This window comes from Fukomys damarensis, unplaced genomic scaffold, assembly GCF_012274545.1.
Source record: "Fukomys damarensis isolate Sample0158 unplaced genomic scaffold, DMR_v1.0_HiC HiC_scaffold_4, whole genome shotgun sequence".
Taxonomy (NCBI): Eukaryota; Metazoa; Chordata; class Mammalia; order Rodentia; family Bathyergidae; genus Fukomys; species Fukomys damarensis.
Genome location: NW_022900916.1, coordinates 40,100,000 through 40,124,335, shown reverse-complemented (window position 1 = coordinate 40,124,335; position 24,336 = coordinate 40,100,000). Strand labels below are relative to the sequence as shown.

General features: G+C 37.0%; 1 protein-coding gene across 7 annotated transcripts in view; it reads right to left on the bottom strand.

Moving 5' to 3' along the window:
- Positions 1–24,336, bottom strand: part of Grm8 (glutamate metabotropic receptor 8) — a 796,352-nt gene that overhangs the window by 213,091 nt on the left and 558,925 nt on the right. The window lies entirely within an intron of this gene.

Below are 24,336 nucleotides of genomic sequence, written 5' to 3'. Positions count from 1 at the left end.
AAAAAAAAAAAAAAAATCAATCAATTAAAAACAACGAATCAATCAGTATTTCAAGGGCAGGCATGAGGCAATCATATTTTATAGTTGCCAATATTAGTAAAACACTAAAAAGTCTACTTTCTTCTTGCCCTTCTCTTTTCCCATTTCTCCTAGGGATTTCTTACTCTCAACCTTACTCTTCTTTTACTCTTATTGTACCTACATTTAATTGCTTATCTATTGACCTTATTGAATATCAGGTATTTTATAACTATATAGGATCCAATATTTCTTTCTTAATATTCAATCAGGTATCTAAATATGTTACATAATGTATATGTTACCTAAACAATCTATTCTGCCCAGGGAAGAATCTGAAGATTAGTTGCTTTTGCTGGACAGTCTTGGATGATGGGCAAGTCTTCCTTACCCACTGCCCTCTTGATTCATGAGCAATGAGTTAACAGTAGATTAAAGGCTTCCTGGGAGAAAATAAATTTGAGTTGCATTCCGACCTCTTTTTCTGTGAGACATTTCTGAGGTTCTTAAGCCAAAACAAGACCAAAAATCAGGATATTATGACCTCTATGAAATGGAAGCACATCAAATTTTTTGCAACACTTTATTCTACATTATTCTACACTTTATTCAGAATTATTCTAAACACAATCCCTGCCATGTAAAAACCTCAGGGTAAAGGGAAGGTGAGCTGAGCAAGAGGGTGAGAGAATGAAAAGCAGATATGCAAATGGAGGAAGGAAGATCCGAAAGGAAACCAAACAGTTCTTTAGGTCACACAGCCTACTGAAGCTGACATTTTGAATGTAGTACCTGATATTTAGAGGTGAAGGCTGATAGAGTCCCGACAGGCTGTGGCGGATGCCGCTGGAACTCCCCTGTCTCCCAGCGTTCCACCTGGAGAAGTAGCCATCTGTGCGTCACAGCCCTTGGCTCCTCATGACTTAGGCTAAGTAGCTTCTTTCTGGTGCTTGTGTCAGAGAAATCCCTTCCCAGTTTGATGGATCAAGTGTTATGGAGGCTGCACTTAAGGCAGAGGTGTCTTCCCATGATATGCTGCAGTTAGTAGTAACTAAAGGCCTCCACTTAAGGCCTGTCACACTAACAGCGCTGAGATCCCTCAGAGGTGGTAAGTGGCCAGCCCCAGGGAGCCTCTGGAGTTGGGCTTGAAGGAGATATTTGCCAGCACATGGAGATAGATGGATGGCAAGAGAGAAGGGCTTGTGGTTAAACGTGATTGACAACAGGATAGATTCCCAGGATTGTCTGAAGAAAAAAAAGTCACAGGAAAGTCTGACTTTTCCTCTTCTGGAATTGGGAACCTATATGCCTTGTGTTCAGTGCATTTTCTTAGCTGCATTTTGGTAGCTACAGCCTGTTGAAGACTGAAAGCTTGGTGCTTTTCTCGTCATCCTTGATTATCTTTCCACACTGATCTTAGAGGTAAAACTGAAGCAACATCTGACCTAATGTGTTACCATTTCCTTCCACTCAAATATAAATAAAAGACCAGCCCTGAAATTAATGTTCCATCTTGTCTCTCTCACCACTCCAGTAGCTTACCACATGTGGTTTTGTCCTTTTATATCTATTTTTAAATGTAAAATACAGTGTACATACAGAAAATGAATAAAACCAAATGGTACAGCTGAATAAATTATTACAAAATGGGACGTGTCCGGTGGGCACTTTCAGATAGCCCCTCTTCACCTGTGTGCCCTCACGTGCCCTCCTGTGGCCTCTTCCCAAATACAAATCCTCCACTTGCCTGAAGATGATCTCTCTGTTAAGACAATCAATTTATTGATATCCTTTTTCATTATTCTCACTAATTATGCATCCTTAAGCATAACAGTTTTGTTGCTTAGTCTGACCTCTTTTGTTCAACATTACATAAAATAAACTGAATCTTGTTTTTCTCTATTTGAATTTTATAAACCTGTGATAAAATATTAGAGCATCAGTCTATCTGCTTGGCTACTTTTGACTTTGCTTATGAGAATCATCTTCAGTGTTACAGCTGTATGCAATTATTTTTCATGCTGCATAGTATTGCATCGTATAGATATAATTTATGTATCATTGTAGCATTGGTGAACATTTGATTTAAAGTTTGGACTAATATGCACATCACTATGTTAAAATTATTTTATGTGTTCTTCTGCAAATATATAGATGCTTTCACTGAGTCTGGGACTAAGAGGAGAATTGGTCAATCAGCTCGTGTTTGTCTTTAAGCATAGCAGAAAACATCTATCATATTAGAGTGGTGGAGAAAATTATACTCCTCTCAGCAGTTATTGAGAATCCTTATAGCTTCAGATCCTTGCAAAGACCTGATATTGTCAGTTTTCTCTAAAATTAGCTATTTTAAACATCAGTATTATTATTTTATTATCATTTTAAATTGCATTTCTTAGATATTAATGGAGCTTTGCAAACAGTTCAACTTCTCTGTATTGTTCATTGGATGGTGTTTCTGTTTCTTACTGGGTTGCCTTCCTTTTTCTTACTGACACATAGGTGTTTATTTTTAATCAGTATTTCCTAATAGATATGAACATTGCAATCATCATATACATGGAAAATATTCTGTTCCATTCTGAGTTGTGCATTTTCCACTCTCTAAGTGACCTAAATATTCTCATATTCAAAGGGAGAAGACATACTTTTTAACAGAATCTTTACAGAAATTTCTCTGATGGACATATGTTCAGGCTGTGAAATATAAAAGAGCTATCAGTTAAACCTAGGAGGATGGGCACTCCAAAATATCATAGATAAAAAGAGTAACGAAAACATAAATTCATATTTTCATGAAATTAAGGAACCAGGTCTCAAAGAAAACAGAGTCCATGATTCCTGTCACTTACCCTCTTCATGCAGCTGAGAGGTAGGGGCTGGAGGAAATTTTGAGGGAATTCAGTGATGAACAGAATACTGGGTAAATAAGCAAAGGTAAAAGACATCTCCGAGCTGAGAGGTATAATTTCATTTAACATGAATCTTTCCAGGGTTTTAAGAGAAAGGGTGAACAGCACGTACATGTAGCTGTCCTGAGGGATGGCAGTGAGGGTGAGTTTGGGGAGCTTCTCATAGAAACCAACAGTTGTGTATGTAACGTAGACAACGAATAACATATCAGCTGTGGAGTTGGGGGAGCTGTGGATTTAAATTCTTCAGTGCTAGTTATATGTCCAGAATTTCTCTGCTGCACACATACATATATACACAGATACATACATGCACTAGACCATATGATTATAGTATATAGAGCTGAATTTTCAAAAAATGACAAGAAATGTTTCCTTCCAGTTGCCTGAACAGTAAATAAGCTGGTAAGGGAAGCTATCACCTTGTGAAAGGACATTGTTACAATGCCTCCTCACCTCCAGAGGAAGAGTGACATCCACCTTTCAATTTTAAGTTCAGAGCAGCTGGCTTCCTTAGCAAACACAGAACACAGCTGGCTTACAAGCAACCTGCTGTGGGGTTTCTCTCTCCCAAGTTTCATAGGGAATGAGATCAATTAGGGACACTACACATTTAATGAAATTCAAAACATCTGTAGCTTTAGAAATGGTCTGGCCCAGCTCATCACACTGTAGGGCAGTGAGAGGCTCCAAAGAGAAGTGTCTCTCATTCCGACTTCAGCTCAGGCGTTTCCCCTATAAAGTCTGCCCTTTAGCCACACATTTCTACAGACTGTGCATGGAGCCATGTACCTCAGTGGTTAATAACTATTCTTGCCTTGATGTCCTCATTTATAAAATAGGATTTTTTCCTACTACAATAATGAGTTATTATGAAGACAAAGCAATACGATGCGTTTTAGATGCTCAGCACTGCACCTATTTTACAAGGCTAATAGAAGAAAATTTAGTTATGGCTAAAATAATGAAAATGAAGAAGCCTCGATTTCTTAGTTGAGTGATAATGTCACAGTGCTGACTTCACAATCACTCTCTAGATTACTGAACAGTAACAAGAGCATGAAAGCAGCGTGAGTAGGGTGTCTGGAAAGGAGATTGGCAAAAAGTGAGGACCTGGTCAGAGAGAGATGTTTTCTGCAAATATGTTCTACTAACCATTGCAGATTGCATTTTCTTTCATAATAATGACCCAATAGATATTTTAACTGTGCGTACACCTACAGTTAGTGTGAATTCCAAACAGAAGTCGCTGCATGCTTGTTCTTGTGTGACTACACTAGAAGTCTATAGAAGTTATTGGATTGTGTCTATAGGATTCAATGGACCGAACAAATACTCTTCAGGTGATATTTTTCTTTGTTGGAGCTATGAAGTAGGAGATTATCTATAGAGTGGGTTATAAAGATGCTGAACAGAAGAAAACATAAAAGATAAGCTCTAGGGCCAGGAATGTAGCTCAGTAGTGCAGCAGCTGCTGGGCAAGTGTGAGGCCCTGGGTTCGATTCCTGTTACCAAAAAAGAAAAGTGAAAAAAAAAAAAAAGATAAGCTTTAATCATATAAAGAGAGCAGTCAAAGCAATAACAAGCTCCAGGGCCAACCTTGTGTTAGAGTTTGGAGTTGCTTTTAAGTGTATTCCCACTACTTGTAGAGCTGGCCAGAAAAATTCAGATTCGAGAAGTGTGTTAATGTAACTTGGCATAGATATTCTGCTTGCAGCCATTTACAGGCATAAGACAGAGGATAACACAAGAGAAAAGTGAGCAGAAGAAGGACAGGAAGAGTAGACAGATAACTTCATGTGTTTCCCTTCATCAAGACCAGAGCCAGCTAGGCAGGAAAAAGAAGCATGGATTCCTAAACACGGGGCACAAACAGTAACTCAAGGAATTCTACTCAGGTAGAATTTAATTCCATTCACCACTCAGACATGTGGGTCCTTTTATATGTAAATGGAGCTTTCTATAAATTAATTGACAATTGGATCTGGTTGTAAAGCATGGTGGCAAGCTCTTGCTCAGTGGTGGTTGTGGGATAAGAGAGAAGAAAGACCAGAGTTCTGAATCTCTGAGGGAAGGAGAAATAGGCTGTGACCCAAGGGAACTGCAAGTGAAAGGTGGGATTAATAAAGTTAAGAACACCCAGTCACAAAAGGAAATTGGGCTTTCCATGTGATGAGGACCTAGACTCACTAGAAATGTTATCTAATAGCCACTGTTGAATAGCAGAATCTTAATTTTTTTTGTCTTATGAAAAAGTAAAACAAAATTGCATAATCAAATAATATGAACATAAAAATTGCCTCTCAGCCTTTTGGCTAAGATCAATTGTAATACGAAAATAACAATAGCTTTAACAACAACCTTTGAAATTCTGCTGTAATTGGAGCAAGTTGAAGCAATAGCAGAAATGAACACCTCCTGTAAAATGCCAGTTTAGAAGAATGGTGAGGTGTTGCTTCAGGATGAGTTTCAAAAACTTCAGGTCACCTCTAACCACCAGCAAGTATGGGGACAGCTAACACCCTTGTCCTGATGTCAACATCTGGCGATAGGTGGTGTAGGTATGGAGGAGGGAAGCATCTGCCTTCAAGACATGGCAACACTGTCACTGGGAAGGTGTGTTCGGTGTGCCATCCTGGGAAGACTGAACTATTCTGGCACTGTGTGATGGAAATGCACTATGGCAATAAGCAGGAAAGTAAGAACATGGCAGAATCTCATAGACTATGTCTGATGTCATTTCTCTTAATCGTACAATGTAGAATTCCTCACTGTCCTAGCTGAAAACCAAAATTTCACATGCAATTTCTCCCTTCTCTACTAAGAAAGAGCTTTTTGTTTTGTTTTGTTTTTTTTCCAAATTTGGATTATATTCAGGTTACCTTAACTGAGTTATTTTTTTAGGATAGGATTCCCTTCAGAGTTTAAAATCTGAAAAAAGTAAAAATATCACCTTCTACATATCAATCTTGTAGAACACAAGCCAAATCAGAAGATTAGTAGGTCATACTTTATGATTTTTTTCACAACATAGTAGTCTGTTTACTTAACTAACCTCATTAAATTATTTTAGCACAAAGAATATGTCCCTTCCCACTACGGTTTTACCCAAACCCTCAGCAGGGAAGAGTTGACTGGAACAGTGGATAATTTCATAATCACCTGACATTTGACAAACATTAATTGCTGATGTCACCTCCCCTAAGGAATGCAGTATCATTTACTAGAATAACAAATGACAAGATAGAAAACCGACATGGGTATAAGGAATCTACTAATTTACTGGAAGTTAGTAGATAACAGTGTTATATTAATGTTATTCACTAGTGGTTCATTTCTAGCCAAATTCCTTTCATTAGTAATGTGTCTTTCCTAATTATGAAAGTAATAAATTCACCTTATGGAAATTCAAGGAGACAGAGAATGATACAAGAAAATAATAATAATTAATAGTAAAGCTGCCAACCCTAGATAATCACTGTAATGAATTAGCATTTGTCTTTTTCTTTTTTTTTTTTTTTTTTACATATAAAAGTGTGCCTTGCTGGGCGTGGTGGCACACACCTGTAATACCAGCACTGGGGAGGCTGAGGCAGAAGGATCGCTGTGGGATCAAGACCAGCCTGGGCTACATAGTGAGTTCCAGGTCAATCTCAACTACATAGTGAGACCCTGTCTCAAAAAAAAAAAGTATACCTCACACTAGTATGTGCTTTGCATTTTCATTTGTTAAATTATTATAAATCTTAATGCCTACATTCCATTCCATTTTAATACCTACATTATTCCATTTTAACACAAAAAACTTTTAAGAATTGTTAAGCACAAATACTTTAAAAAATTTTTATTACTTCTTAGAGTAAAATTCTTAGTAGAAATAATTCTGAATCAAAGAGCAATAACAAAGTAACTGCCATATTACTCTCTAGAAATATTTCTTTATTTTATAATTATTTAATCTTTTGCCAGCTGAACAAAAAAGAGTATTCTAACCTCTTTTCCTCCCATCAATTCAAACTTTTTCTTCTGATAGTATTTTTTTTTTATTGAGTTTATTGGTACAATCTAGGTATACAATAGTTACATTCATTACTGGGATCCTGTACCTTCACATGACAGGTCTTGGTTCTCATTTTTTTCCCCTTGTCCCTGCCCTCCCTTCACCCCCTCCTCTCCTCCCAATTTATAAACACTTTATTTCCATTTTTTCATTTTCTCATATTCAGTATTTTTTTATGTACTAGGTAAAAAGTGTGTCTTGAAATATAATGATTCACTGATTACTTCTAAGTCGAAATAGTTGAAAATGTACAACTCAAAAGTAGTTATTTTGTGAATTGTTAGAGTACATGCATCCCTTTTAGATTAATATTTTAAGATTTTTAAGGGAGATTGTTAGAAATCCACAACACCATTGTAGTTATACGATATTTTAAATGCTTCCCTTATATCTGAAGAAAATATTTTTCCCAGCTACTCTTTTATAAATTTGCCCCTGATGTGTTTTTTACTTATGTAGTTTCTTCTATACTTTCCTATGTGATTTTTTCTCAGTTCCTGTAACTTTATAAAACTTTCCCCTTCCACAGGTTAGAATCTATCATCTAAAAACAGCACTTGCTTTTAAAATTATTGTTAGAATTAAATAAAACTAAAATGTGTTAATAAAATTAGCTAACAAAATTTTCCACTGCTGACCAGATTTCGTAAAAAAAACATGGAACCTGTCATGTTTAATGGAGTATAGATTTTCCCAAGTTGGATAACTGTGAAATAGAGTGTAACCAAATAGAGTGATTTGAATATAACTGTGATTAAACCTTCCAATGTTGGAAGACACTTTTAATGGAAGCTATTATCTATATTTATAGTAGTTTCATTTTTACTTCAGCTGTTACTTGCTCAGTTTTTTCCTCCTTTTTTGCAGTTGATTTGCAAAGTATTCCATTAATTGCCTCATAACTGTCATATCTTTGGAAAATTGTTAGTATGCCTCAAAAAGATCAAGAAAGCTCTTGAGTTTTGAAATACACTAAGCCTTATTTTAGGTCTCTGTTTCTCATCTGGGTTCTGCTTAGGCAAAACTAGTTAGATTTAATAATGTTTTCATGTATTTGCTGTTAAATTATATCAAACTGGGTCATGTTTGTACCTTTAGACACTTTGTATGGAGTAGGTGTCCAGGTGACTGGGCAGTTCCTATTCAGCTCTACAGTCCAGCCAAGGGCATTTAATCCAGCTTTCTATAACCACCTGCTTTTATAATGCCCTCTGCATGGAGGTGTGAGCTTAAAAAGAGAGAAATAGATTTGTGTTGTCCTCTCTGATGAACCCTAACTTTTCCCTGAACCCCCAGTCTCGCCTCCTGGAGTTCCTATGAACAGAGTCATGATTTTTCAGAATCTCTCTCTCTCTCTCTCTCTCTCTTTTTTTAATTGGTAGCTTTTCCAATCAGGAAGGGGAAGAGAAAGGAAGAATTGAGATGCCTTTATTCAAGAATAACAATTTCTAGGCAGATAGACAAATTTTGAGCCATCACATACTAGATAAGTAAAATGAGAAAATACTTTTAAAGTGAATCCTCTTTTTATTTTGAATAAAATTAGAAAAATGATATCCAGATTGATGTCTTCTATAACTTGAAAATACCTACTTTCTGCCAAGAACTGTATTACACACACAGGTTACAGACATGGTCCCTGTCTCTAGGTAACTTACAGAATGGTGATCAGGCTGTCTAGAAACTAGTGTCATGGCTATGAGAAGGAAGTACTAAGTGACAAGGAGCACATCCAACAGATGCCTCCTCGAGACTCTGAGTCTGGAAGAATTCCTGGAGAATGTGCCCTGTGAACTGAGTTTTCAAAGGAAAGGATTTCAGGAAGAATCCTTTAAAGATTAGAACCCCCAAACTGAGAAAATAGCCTATTTATGGTCCTGTAGGTATTTCAGCAAAGGTCTTAATTGGTCAGTGGAAAGAAATGAAAATGAAGGGCTTATGTCTTGCTAAGGATTATAGATTCTAACCTAAGCCAATAAGGACATAGTGGCGGGTTTTACATAGATGGGGGTATGATTAGATTTGCAATTTAGAAAGATTTCTCTGTCTGCAGCTCTGTGAATAGTAGAAGAATGGATAACACATCATTACAAAAACAATCAATAAGCAGTTCAAGGAAGAATGATGATGATCCTAAGTAGAAACAGTGTTTGAGACAAAAATAAATAAATAAAATATGATAGCTGGTTATATAGTTGGGAAGATAGGAATAAAGCAAGGAGGCAAGGCATGTCTGATCTGCCCAGGTTTCTGGATTCAGCAAACTAGCAAAATATGATAATACACACAGAAATCTGGAGCAAGGGTGTGAGAGAAGATGTGAGTAAATTAATTTCAATGAGTTTCTGGGTCCGGAACAGGATATAGTGAGGCAAATCAGGTCTTCAGTTGGGTACAAGCTTCAAGGAGAAACAAACAAAATAAAATAGCAATAAAAGTACTCCCCAGTACCAAGATAAATCTCACTTTAATGAAAAAATTTTTAAAAATCAAAACTAGAGCAAAAGTTCATGAAGAGAATACCCAAATGGTAAATGCAGAGGCTTAGACACCGTGCCATGAAGCAAAGGGCAATCAGTAATCATGCTCCTGGGATAAAGTGCAGTGGCAACAGCTGGAAATCCTCACTTCTTAAGAAAACTGTGATCAAAAGGAAGGCAGAAGGTTTAAAGCTGCTTATTCCTTTTACTTTTCGCATGAGAGATAAGAAACATGAACATGTTATTGGCTGGGGTTCAAAAGGGTTGGTGGTTGGATGAGTCTGGGAGGCGGGGAAGAAGTAGCCGAAGAGAATAAGCATAGTGAGAAAAGAAATTTGAGGGAAAAGGAGACATAGAAGGGGCTGACATATATGAATAGAATAAAGACCTTCAGGACAGAGAGTTTCCCCTAGGATGAGAGTCCTTTTCACACAGCAGTCCCACTCCTGAGCATCTACTTAAGGGAAATGGAATCAGCACCTTTTAGTGATATCTGTTCATCATGACACTATCACAATAGCCAAGATATGAACCAAAATGGCCACTGAGTAGTGACTGGATCACAAAACTTTGGCCTATACACACAGCGCAATACTATTCAGCCTTACAAAGGGAATCTTGCCATCTATGACAAAATAAATAAACTTGGAGGACATCATGCCAAGTAAGAGAAGCCAGAAAATAACAAATATTGTATGTTTGAATTTCTATATGGAATCATAAATTTGAAGAAAAAACTAAAAACTCATCAAAACAGAGAAAATAAACTGGATTCTATAGACAAGGAGGGAGCATAGACACTGAAGATATAAAAAGGTTCATTTATGTTAGTACACATCCAGAGATGTACAGAACGAGGGCCATGTTAATAACGCTGCATTGCATGCTGGAAAATTGTTGAGTCACCAAAAATACTTTTCAAACACCACAAAACAAAAAAAGCTGCAACTATGTGAGATGAAAGCTATATTAATGTTCTTGCTATAATAATTATTTCATTGAAATACATATTTGTATCAAAATATCACTTTTTGTACTTTAAATACAGTACAGTAAAACAGTGAAGGAAAGGCAAGGCAAAGCAAAGCAAAAAGGAAGAAATCAAAATTAAAGCAAAAACACATGAGCAAATATCCAAATGAAAAGGTCAGGCACAATCAGTCACAGTGCCATGCCAAAACATATTGAAATAAAAGAAAATGAGTAATAGTGATCCTAATACACAATTTAGTGATTATAGGTGGCAATCCCCACTCCTAAAAGAAGCTATGATCAAGAGTGAGGCAATATGGAGACACCTCAAAGAGCTGGGACTAGAGGTTCCATTTGACTCAGCCATCCCTCTGCTGGGTATTTTTCCAAAAGAATTAAAGGAATCATACCACAGTGATATATGCACACCCATGTTTATAGTGGCACAGTCTGTAATAGCTAAATCTTGGAAACAGCCCATTTCCCCATCAGTTTGAAATTGGATAAAGAAGATGTGTTTTTTCTCTAAAATGGAATACTACTCAGCCATAAAGAATGAGAGATTAGATTCATTCATAGGAAAATGGATACATATTGAGGATATACTCCTAAGTGAAATATATAAGTCACACACATGTAAATACCAAATAGTTTCTCTGGTGTGAAAAGCTATAAGAGTACATAAGATCCTAATGGGATAACTGACCATGTGAAATAGGAAGAAAAGGGCTAAAGGTGTAGGGAAAATGGGAAGGGTAGGGGAAAGGTAATAAGGGAAAAGAAAAAAATAGAAGAAAATGAAAAAATTGAAATAAAGTGTTTGTAAATGGGGAGGGAAGGAGGGGGTGAAGGGAGGGGAGGGGTATGGGGAAAAATGAGAGCCAAGACCACCTGTCATGTAAAGGTACAAGATACCAATAATTAATGTAATTGTACTGTATACCTAAAATGTACCAATAAACTCAATAAAAGGAAAAAAAAGTGAGGTAAAAGGTTTAAGCTGTTGTTGTTTATTCTTTTTTTACTTTTCTTAAATGAAATAGACACTTAAACATGTAAAGCACTTTTAATAAAGAAAGTGACTTTGTTGCTGGAATAATATACTAGCACACCTCCCCTCTGTGGGTTCTTTTTTTTCTCCTGAAATGATTATAACATTTACTCACATCTTTCTCTATTTCTCCCTATCCCCAAATTTGGAGGAATTAGTATGCAATACTTAGCTTCCTGTAATCCTCTTTCTTTTGAGCATCAATCAGCATTTACTAATGTGAAGCTTTAACAAGGGAAGAACAAAGCAGCATTAAAAACACTATTTGCAGAAAATAATAGAAGTGGTGCTTAAGTGCTGCTCACATCTCTTCAAAAATAATCTTATCCAACCATCAATTGAAAAGTGTACTTAAAGGCTTCCGTGGTTGGATCCCTGAATTCACTGAAGTCTGTACCTTGGAGCAATTTTGCCATAAAACAGTTCTTTTATTTTGGTGATAAAATATTTACTAGAAAGGTGAGAAACAATGCAAGCAAATGCAACAAATGTTTGTTATTCATGTAAGCAAGTTATTCCTTTATGCACTGCTATTGTTTGAGCAACATTCCACAGGTCTATACTAATGGAATAGATTGCAGCACTGCCCCCGAGAACTACCTCTCAGACATGCTAAGTATCCAGCCTGTCAAATTAGCGTCTCCGAGTCTGGTGCTTCTCTGGTCATCTGTAATTAGGCAATCCTCTGGTGAAACCCACACAATTAATCTGAAGTTTGTTTTTCTCCAACAGTAAATGGAAGGTGAGATTTTTAAGTGTATGTAGTGGCTTGTTCTCTGTTAGACTTTCATTTAGAGGGTTGTAGAAGAATTGGAATATAACATTATTCTACTTTCCCCACTTGAGGAAAACTAGACAACCAGATGATAATGTTGCAGGGAAAAGGTGGGGGAAAAAAGAGGAAAATTAAGAAAAAAATGCTCATCTTTTGTAATATAAAGTGTTTTATAATATTTAACTTGTTTTAAATTCGTTCTTCAGTCACATTCATGTCACAAAGCACTCCGGACTTAGTGCACATGCTACCTGCTACATACTACTATGCTTCCTCCTGGGATTCATTGAGGAGACAGTGCCATGTTATTTCTGATACCTGGAATGACGTGAATTTCTGTACCTGTTAACATTTTATCCATCTGGCAATGTTTCCTAGACCATAAAATCTTTCCCAATCAAGCTATCTCTCTTCATTAATATAACAACAGTTACTGATGACCATAAAATGGCTGTAAATGACTACAACAATGAAACAGCTAATCAGTGTGGGAAGATTCTATGAGCTATATGCTTTTGAAGCCCTCAGCAGAGCCTATGGTAGTGCCTGGAAAACTACCAGGTCAAATAAATACCCACTGAGTTATTCATTACATATGTAAGGGAACATGTTTGTATTTCCTCAAGAAATTCTCCCTGGATTACTTTTCCTTGTGAGGAGAAATCATGTGATATAACAATATGGTCCTTGTTCAACATCATAGAAACTTTCTCTGTAAAGGTATATAAAGCTCTTCAGTCCAGTAGAAGTTAGAGGATAATTTCTGAATAGGGTTGGGTAAGAAGAAGGGTTTCTGTCCTCAGAATTTAGCAATCACTAAAATTGGAGGAGTTTTTATCTAATCTTAACTCTGCACCTGACAGCCAGGTACAGCTCATCATTTAACCTCCCAGAGAATTAATGGGTTCATCTGTAAAAGCAGATTGCCATCAAAGGACTTAGAAGGAAAAGACTAATGATGTAATGAGGGTGGATTTAAAAGTCCAACAGAGCCATCAAAATTCATGGCAAAGCCATTTTCTATTACTTCCTGAAGTTTAACTGTACTGCTTTTATGAGTAGCAAATTCAATAAAAATAAGCTTATTAGAGTTCTATAGAGCTACTTTGTGTCTGCTGGACTAGTCCAAATATAAGAAAATTCACTTGTTTTCAAAAATTCAAGATGCATAAAGCACTTTGAAAACTCATGTTGTTTTCATTAGTGACCCAAGGACATTGGACTCTGATTGACAAAGCACACTGTCATGATTGTGATAAGACTGCTAAATAAAACAAGAAACATACACATTTCTTTTTATCATCTTCTTCTCTTTCTATTTCCTCTCTCATTCTTGCATTACATTTTGAATTTGACTTTTATGTTTCTGTATCTTTGCTTTTTTCTGCCCCTGGTGCAAAGGAAGGTTTTTCATGGCCCCAAGGTACCATTTTCAGTATCAGACAAGGTTCTTTCTTTGGTCTGTCAAGCAATCATTTCTCAGCTCCAGAAAAACAGCTTTAGAGTGCCCCCAGATATGCCCAAAACCCGCAAATAGCAGATTTGCCTGATATGACTCAATTTGCAGAGTTAGAATCCATATACATTTTTCAGTACAAAAATAAATATTGGCTGGAGAGTGTATGACGGAAAGTACATTTCTCCAAGACATAAGATCCAGGTCACTATGATTTAGGTCTGTGTTGGAATGTTTGTGTGTCAGCGTGATTGGAGGTAGTGGAACTTTTTAGAGGTGAGGCCTAGTGGAACATAGTTAGGTTATTGTGGGAACTGTCCTGAGAAGATATTTATTTATTAATGTAGTTCTCACAGACCCACGTTAGTTGCTTTGAGACTGGTTGTGATCAATCTGTTGTGTTTTGTCTCACCATGTGAACTCTTTTGCAAACCCCCTTGTAATTCTATCTGCCATGTAGCTCTCAAAAGAGGCTGAAAAGTCAGGGCAGCTCAATCTTGGACCTTCAGTCTACAAAACTATAAGCTAAACACTTCTTTTATACCTCAGGAATTATATTATAGAAATAGAAAATGGACTAAGAACCAGGTCTATTCATAGATAAACTAAATTTTATCCCCAGGTACTATGTCATCTGTTTAGGGCAAATAAAAATCACTTCATAAGGAGATATGGGATGTCAATTAAATTAGTATTGGTCAAAGCGTACATTGTTCATACAGTAACTGGAGGTATTTAAAGAATTCAGCTTTGCAATGATTAACTATGTGGGAAGCTGGCATAGAACAGATAGAACAACTGGAATTTCACTATTTCTAGACAGCTAACAAATAAAAGCCTATTTCATGCACCAGTATCTGAAATAAATCATGCTAGATTTGGAGGAAATCAAGAAATAAATATAATGAAAATAAGGCCAAAGACTATAATACAATTAAATATAACATGCCTCTACATTCTAGTTATTGATGATTAAAAAAGAAAATCATTTCTGCAGAAAGGCTAAGTAACCTTTTTATACCTCACTTTTAATATTTCTTAGCACTTTTTCATTTATTAGCTAACTTGAGTCAAATAACAATGATTCCCATTAATTAACTCAGTTGATCCTCATATTCTCATAACTCTAAAATTAAAGTTACTAAAATTTACATATTACAGTTTAGAAAGTTGAATGAAATAAAATATAAAATTTAATAAGGGTAGTGAAGAAGTCTCTCAAAATCCAGCCACAATTTAGTTCATTTTGCCCAAGGCCTTTCTTACATCAACCTGCTATCTCATCTAATGAAATAAAAATGTCAATTATACTTCTAAAAATTTTTCAAAAATGCAATTACCCTAGCTAAGAGACAGCTAAAAAGTAGTGTAGCAAAATTTCATTTTTATACCAGTCATGTAAAACAGTGAAGGATATAATGGTGTCTTTTCCCTGAAACTTCAAATGTTATATCCCTAAATCAAACTCTCTCCCTGGTTAAGAACAGTGAATTTGTTTTTCAGCCACTTATCCTACAATATATCATCCACCGATCCCTCCCTCCGTATATCTTTATCTCCTCCCTCTCTCCAATCCTTCCTTCCTTCTCCAGCGATTACGAAGAATTTATAGTACAAACGCAGTGTGCTATACTCTCCATTGCAGACATCCCAAATATAACAGAAGAAACCAGAAGCAATAAAATGAATCATCTACTTTTAAAATCAGTTTAGTCACAGTTGATCTCAGCTGTGGGCTCAGAAAGTTGGAGGCAAGGCTCTTGTGGAGCAATCCTATACAATAGAGCATGTGGGAGAACAAGGGCCTATCATTTACAGTTTTTAACCTTATTTAACGTGAATAATGGTATCAGATAAAGGCATTTATTCTTTATCAAATATGAGAGAGTACTAGAGATTTCTATTTTCATAGTTCCAAATAGAACCATGTACAAAGTAAATGGTATTTTTAAAAAATAAAGAATGGATTTCCCCACAAGGAAATCAGTATGTCCAGGAAACGTTTTGTATTTTCTTAAATATGTGTTTCTAATAAACTCTGCCAGTCGTTGTTGAGTAGTTTGCTTAAAATTGTATTGGAAAGCTTCTTAGACCATCACCCTCCTCATGATTTTTATTATTATAATAAGATCTAGAAAGAGGTGTAACACTACACATAAAAAAGATTTGAGAGAATATTTTAGTCAGAAATTCCACAAGAAGTACAAAGTTAGTATCTATCCTGATCCCTGTAACCAAAACTCCTATCCAATCATTGGAAAATAAATACGCCAGATAGAGACATCACAATCCAAGAAGACAAATCTGTCAGAGAATGATGATTATAGTAAGTTAGCTGGCTGTTTGTCCTAGTGTGTTTTGGATAATCCCATCCTGTGCCTGCTGCCTTAGTATAATTAATTTTATCGTGCATTTCTCAAGTGTCTCCATTTGAAAAACACATTACATTATCATCCTAAACAAAGAACATCCTCCAGTATGTTCGAGGAAGAGCAATTGTAGGTAGACTATATATCCATCCATCCATCTGCCAGTCCATTAATTAATTGGAGATTATAGCAAAGGCTATTATGGTAGAAAACAGAGTAATATGACAGGAATTAATAAAGCAGATATAAAATATGGGGTGATGTCACACGCCATTATTTCCGGGTTCTTCATGCCCTGCATGAATTCCGGAGGTGAATCCGCCACAGTATGTTCGGAAGAGCAATTGTAGGTAGACTATATATCCATCCATCCATCTGCCAGTCCATTAATTAATTGGAGATTATAGCAAAGGCTATTATGGTAGAAAACAGAGTAATATGACAGGAATTAATAAAGCAGATATATAAAATGGGGTGATGTCACACGCCATTATTTCCGGGTTCTTCATGCCCTGCATGAATTCCGGAGGTGAATCCGCCAGTGACGGTGGTTCACGCCTGCACAGAAGAGGCGCTTGGCTCGTCAGAATGACGCAGGCCGGCATTGACCAATAGAAATGGGCCACGTCACCCGAGAGGCTATAAAAGGCAGGCTCGCGTCCGTCTCGGGGTCTTTCCGCCATCTTGAAGAATGCAGAAGAACCTCCAATAAAGCGTGCTTCAGAAGAATCCTGAGTGTTGCGTGCTCCTTGCTGGCGAGGTGCGCGTGACAAGTGGTGCTGAAACCCGGGAACCGACGACCATCATCGCCGGCATCAGCGGAGACCCCTGACTTCAGGAGGATTCAGAACTGAGCCACAGGAGGGGAGGATCCACCAACTTTCCGAGAGGTACGCTGTCTGGTGTGGGCGGGTGTTTTAATTTGTTTACTCCAACAGGTTTAACTTTGTCGGTCGCCCACTTTCGTAGATAAGGGAGAAATGGGGAATTCTACTTCACAATCACTGGTTTATGCTTTACAAAGCCTGTTGAAGGAAAGGGAGTTAAAAATATCGGAGCAAATTTTAAGGAGGTTTTTAAAGGAAGTGGATCGAGCAGCGCCCTGGTTCAGCGGTACCGGGTCACTCACGATCCCATCCTGGGAAAAATTAGGAAAAGACCTCCAGCGAGAGAAAGATAAGAATACCTTAAGACCGGGGGTTTTACCAGTGTGGAAAATGATTAGGGCCTGTTTGGAGGATAAGCGCTGCAATGATAAGGTGCGGGAGGGACAAAAATTGTTTAGGGAGCATCAAGACAGTGTATCAGAAACGGAGAGGGAAGAAAGAAGTAAGTCTAGACAAAAACGGAGAACAATGGGAGCTCAAGAAGAAGGGAGCCAAATTTCCGGCCCTATTGAGGCCTCAACGGGCCTCTACCCTGCCCTAGATGAACTAAAAAGATTAACATTAGCAGAAAAGGAAAGTAATTCGGAGGGCTCCTCGGAGGACTCCGAGACCGCGTCGGAGTCCTCAGGGGAGCCGCCCGAAAAAGAGGAAGTAGTAAGATAATTCAATTGGCCAAAACCATCTGAGTGCACTCGTTAAAATTGTCTTATATGTTTGTCTGTCTTAAGTGTTATATGTTTGTCTGTCTTAAATGTTCAAAGATGTTTGTATGTTCTTGATCAGAATGACGTCAAATGCAAGTAGATTGTTGATTTCTACAACCTGGCTTTATAGGATCAAATAAAAAATTTAAAAGATATTTAAATACAACCTTCAAGTTTGGATATGCTCCTGTTGGTGAATAAAGAAGCAGCTGCTCAGAAAGTTTATTCTGATCTTTGTTCACTAATGGGAGCCACCAAAATAATTTTTTATAGCCTTATAAAAAGATACATCTTGTTAAATATGTTGTTGGGAATATTGTTGGTTATCAAAGGTCTGAATTATAAATATGTTTCTGATGGTTATTTTCTGTTAAAAAAAAAAGGGGGGGGGAGATCCTGTTGATACAAAGCCACATTACAGGATATAAGAATTCATTATAATTATTATTGCTATTTTTCTGGTATACAAAATGTATTTATATTGTTTGACCATGCAGGTTTTCCAGCATATTGTTTATGACAATAACCCTTTGGTCCAGGTATTCTCTCTTCTCTTCTGCTCCACCTACTTATGGTTAGTTCTTTTCACCACCAACAACAGGACCATCAACATCACCACAACACTTCAATGGTCTGCGCAACATCACCTTCGCACCCACTCCAGTTTGCGTGTGGCCACCATTTCTTTGGCTTGTGGCTAATGTGACTCTCTCACAGACTATGGAACTGAATTGTGCCAATGATACTTGTTGGTACGCATCCTGCTGGGACGCTACCAAATTTCCTCATGCTGTGATCGTTCGAATGCCTCGATTCATTCCTGTGCCAACGGAAGTGACGAATCCCTTGAGTATTGTAAGATCTAAGAGAGACTTTGGGATTACGGCAGCAATAGTATCGGCGATAACTATTGCAGCCGCTGGTGCGACCGCAGCCGCCGTCTCTCTTTCCACGTCAGTACAAACCGCAACCGCTTTGAATAATTTGTCAGCCAATGTAGCCTCTGCGCTCGATATGCAAACCTCTGTTAATGCCCATTTGAAGGGAGGGTTAATGATTGTTAATCAAAGGGTTGATTTAGTGCAAGAGCAACTTGATGTGTTATGGCAATTGGCCCAAATAGGATGTATGTGGAGGATGCCAGGACTCTGTGTTACACCTGTACAATATCATAATATGTCAGAAGCTGCGAATCTATCTAGGGAACTCTCTATGTATTTGACATCAAATTGGACGGGACGTTTTGATCACTTGGTTAGACAATTGAGAGTAGCCATTGCTCATGTTAATTCTACCCGAGTAGACATTGTTTTTGCACAAGGTATATCTGATTGGATTGCAAGTGCTGTATCTATTCTGAAGGAGTGGGCTGGAATGGGATCAATGATTGCTTTGTTGGCTTTGGCAGTGTTTTTGGGATTTTGGTGGTTATGTAAGCTGAGACGACAGAGACAAAATGATAATATCATGTTGATGCAAGCTTTTGCTGCCCTTGAAGCCGGATACTCGCCTGCTGTTTGGTTGGCCAATTTACAATAGCTTGAACGTTGGTCATTATCTGCCTATGCCTTGCTCATTCGGGAGCCATAAATATCTGCATCTCTCTACCTCCTTGGACATGGCCTCTGCACTCTGTGGATTAGTCCATTGCACCAGAATCAGGCATGTCTTTTTACAATCTTGTTGATCAGCCTTTGCACCGCTCAGAGGTTCTCCTCATTGCACGAGCTAAGGTGATCCAACAGTTGCTCACATGGAATACCTGCTTCGACCACCTTCCGGCCGGGGTGGTTGACAGGCTCCTCCTGAGCTCTAGTTATTTTAAGGAAGGGGGAGATGTCACGCGCCATTATTTCCGGGTTCTTCATGCCCTGCATGAATTCCGGAGGTGAATCCGCCAGTGATGGTGGTTCACGCCTGCACAGAAGAGGCGCTTGGCTCGTCAGAATGACGCAGGCCGGCATTGACCAATAGAAATGGGCCACGTCACCCGAGAGGCTATAAAAGGCAGGCTCGCGTCCGGCTCGGGGTCTTTCCGCCATCTTGAAGAATGCAGAAGAACCTCCAATAAAGCGTGCTTCAGAAGAATCCTGAGTGTTGTGTGCTCCTTGCTGGCGAGGTGCGCGTGACAGGGTGAGACCTGTCAGACCATTTTCTGCTTCAACTTCTTTTTGTAAAACTCCTTGCACTCTTGAAATTGAAGTGCTAAAATATCTGTTTCTCATCTTCCTTAGAAAATAAGGTTCCAAATTTAGACAATGTCGACCAGATGCATTTAGGCGAAATATTAATTCAGGTCTTGAGGGAGGCAGCACCGGCCTAGGAGAAATTCATTTTGCTTAGTGATAAGTTCTTGAACACTTCCCGAGACCCAGAAAAGATTTAACATTTTCTGTATACTTTTAATACTAGAAAATGACTAAGTCAGACTTTGAGCCATCTGCATTCCTCTTTTTGCGTGTTTGATACTTCTAATTCAACCCGGTGGTCCTGAGTCGATAATTTGCACTTTTCTCATCTTTTTTAATCTCATTGAGTTTATTGGTACATTTTAGGTCTACAGTACAGTTACATTCATTGTTGGGATCTTGTACCTTTACATGACAGGTCTTAGTTCTGATTTTTTTCCCTTATCCCTGCCCTCTCTTCACCCCCTCCTCCCTTCCCTATTTAGAAATACTTTTTTTCCATTTTTTTCATTTTCTCATTTTTTTTCTTTTCCCTTATTACCTTTCCCCTACCCTTCCCATTTCCCCTACAACTTTATTGTTTTTCTTCCTATTTCATATTATCAATTATATCATTAGGATCTTATGTACCATTATAGTTTTTCACACCAGAGAAACTATTCAGTATCTATATATGTGTGATTTATTTATTTCACTTACGAGTATATACTCAATATGTATCGATTTTCCTATGAATGACTCTAATTTGTCATTCTTTATGGCTGAGTAGTATTCCATTTTATAGAAAAACCACATCTTTTTTATCCAGTCTCCAACTGCAGGGCAAATGGACTGTTTCCAAGTTTTAGCTATTACAAACTTGCACTTTTCTCATCTTGCAATAGTGACTACCAAGAGAAATAATTTTATATTCTTTATAAATGCACTTATAATATTTGCAGTTTTTTTATTATTTTTAATTGAGTTTATTGGTACATTTTAGGAATACAGTACAGTTACATTCATTATTGTTATCTTGTACCTTTACATGACAGGTCTTGATTCTCATTTTTGCCCCTTGTCCCTGCCCTCCCTTCACCCCTCCTCCCCTCCCCATTTACAAACACTTTATTTCCATTTTTTCATTTTCTCATATTTTTAATATTTCCTTTATTACCTTTTCCCTGCCCTTTCCACTTTCCCTACACCTTTAGCCCTTTTCTTCCTATTTCACATGGTCAATTATCTTATTAAGATCTTATGTACTATTATATTTTTTCACACCAGAGAAATGATTCAGTATTTACACATGTGTGACTCATTTATTTCACTTAGGAGTATAAAGAAGATGTGGTTTTTCTATAAAATGGAATAAGACTGAGAAATTAGATTCATTCATAGGAAAATGCACTTACAATATTACAGAAACTATGGGGTGCCATGAAAATCTCCTCATTGCTGAATAAACTAACTTCATTCAACATGCAAGTTTTATCATCATACTCAGGAATACCATCGTGGTTGTGGTTGTTTTTATTATTGCTATATACTAAAACCTGACTCTGTCAGCTACTATTTAAACATATACTTAATGCTCACCTAAATATATCTGTGGGTGTGTCTGAGATCACTCTAGAGAGAATATGCATGAACATATGTTTGGACAAGCCTATCTTTTATGTACTATGTACATACATGCACATGTATTTGGCACACATATCTAAACAAAAATATGTATGCGAGTATGTACGCATATACATGTAAGTAACATTTTGTCATGAATATGCTATTTGAGTACATAACCATGGAAAAAATTTTAAAAATGGTGAATTTTAAAGTGCTTAAGAACAAATATTTAAATTTGCATGAGTCATATATTTTAAAAGAAGAAATATAAATATATTGGTATACTTATTTAGGAGTGGTGATAAATTAAGAAACCAAGAGACTGTTTTCCTTATGAACTTTCAGTGTATAACTTCCAAACTATTTATTATTTTACAGGTTGTCTGTTCGGTTAAAGCTTAATATAATTAAGACCCAACTAATCATTAAATATATCACAAGGAAATAAACTTTACATTAAACTGCCACTGTTTTAACATAGGAGAAAACAGAAAATTTCAAGTGGTGATATTCATGTTAGCCTCAATTACAGTGTGGTTTGTAGAAGGAAGATACTTGCAAGTTACCTGAGTGTTTTTTCTTTTTGTTTCAATGTCTGTATAAACCTGAAGCAAATTGTCCATTAGATTAGGAAAACTTGTAGGGTAATTGTATTAAAGTTCTCCAAATGGGCCAAATAGAAGATAGATTTTATATTTTATATACATATAGAAATTGGCTTGCTATGAAGCAGACAAGCTTTGAGCTCTGCAGGGTGATCCAGGCAGCTAGAGATTCACTAGAACTCAGGATGCAGTTTCTGTCCAAAGGTGGGCAGGCTTGAGCCTCAAGAAAACCAGTGTTTCATTTCAAGTTTGAAGGCAGGAAAAAGTCAATGTACCTGTTCAAAAATATTCAAACAAAGAAAAACTCTATTGAGGGGAGGGTCAGCACTTTTATTCTCTCCAGTCCTTCAACTACTGTGTGAGGCCCACTCATGTTATGGAGAATATACTTTCCTCATTCTAATGATTTAAATACAGATCTCCTCCTAAAACACCTCATGGGACCACTCAAAATAATTTTTGACTAAATATTAGCCACTTTGTGGCCTAGTCAAATGAATACATTAATTGACCATCCTGATAGATCAGCATTGTCTCAGACTCAGGATCTTTGCCTTTGCTCAAACATTATACTGAAGAAAAAAGAGAAAATAGATAGTAACAGATGCAGAGTAAGGATTTCTCTAAGTTTAATTTTTTTTTCATTAAGTTTATTTTACAGTTACATTCATCTTTGGGATCTTGTACCTCTACATGATGTATCTTGCTTCTTATATTTCCCCATTCCCTTACCCTCCCTTTATCCCCTCCTCTCTTCTCTATTTACAAAGACTTTGTTTCCATTTTTTCTTTTTCTCTCTTCCCTTCTTTCCTTTCCCCTACCCTTGCCACTTCCCCTACTCCTTTATCCCTTTTCTTCCTACTTCCTATTATCAATTATATAATTTGAACCTTATTTACACTTTTATTTCTAAGAATGGCTTTAAAAAGCATTCTTCACATCTTATTTCCAATGACTTCCATTATGTTGTATTTTTAATCCATACCCAGTACCTGGCACAACTACTTGCAAAGGTGAATGCTCGTTGAATTCCTTGTCTGTTTGCCTTACGCCTGCCCAAAATCTCTGTCACTGCTCTCTGTTCATAACAATTCATTTTATACACAATTACCAGACACATCTTCTCCAAACACTGCAAATATCACCGTCCTCCCCTCTCAAAAACATACAATAGCTATCAGAGAAGCAAAAACATATTAATTGTCACTTCCACACAAGGAATGGCCATTCTTGTGCATTAGGACTCTTCTTTAATCAAAGAAAGTTAAAGTCTTTATATTGACTTTCAGAATTTTAGATTCCAAGTCCTAAACAAACTGTAATCAGGGGGAAATACTGTAATGAAACACAGGGTGTTCATCAAATGAAAGTGCACCTCTGCCATAGGTGTGTCTATAGGGCTGGGAGTGTGGAATATCAGGAGATGCATCATTTAAGTGGTCATTCTTTCTTTCATCAAACGTTAATTCAGTTTTTCTTATACTCTCAGTCGATATCAGGCACTAGAGTTTCAAATCATTAAAGGTATAGGCCCTCCAATGGAGCAGAATTGACAGCCCAGAAATAAACCTATGCATAAATAAATGGTCAATTAATCTTTGGTAAGAAAATTAAAAACGCACACAACAGAAAGTTTCTTCAATAAGTGATGTTGGAAAAACTGGATATCCCTGTGAAAATGAATAAAATTGAAATGACACATTACACCACACACAAAAATCAACTGAAATATAAGACTGAAACTATGAAAATATTTCAAGAAAGCATAGGGAAGAGCTTCTATACATGGTCTTAACAATGATTTTTGGAGGGCTAGGATAGCAAAAGCACAGGCAACAAAAGAAAAAACAAGCAAGTAGGACTACATCAAACTGAAAGCTTCTGCATAGCAAAGAAAACAAAATTGCAAGAAAGTTTATCTAATGAGAAAAAATAATTGCAAATCTTATCTATGATAAGGCATTAATATCCAAAATGAGTAAGAAGCTGATTTAACTCAATAGTAACAAACCAAATTAAAAATGGACAGAGGAGGGCCAGAGATTTAGCTCAGGGTTCCACTGCCTGCCTTCAAGCACAAGGACTCATGTTTGATGCCTGGTATGAAAAAAATTTTAAAAAGCCAAAAAAAAAAAAAAGGGCAAAGGACCTGAATGACTGAACATTTCTCAACAGATAGTGAACATATGAGTGACAAGTACATGAAAAGGTGCTTGACATTACATTAGATAAATACAAACCAAAACCACAAA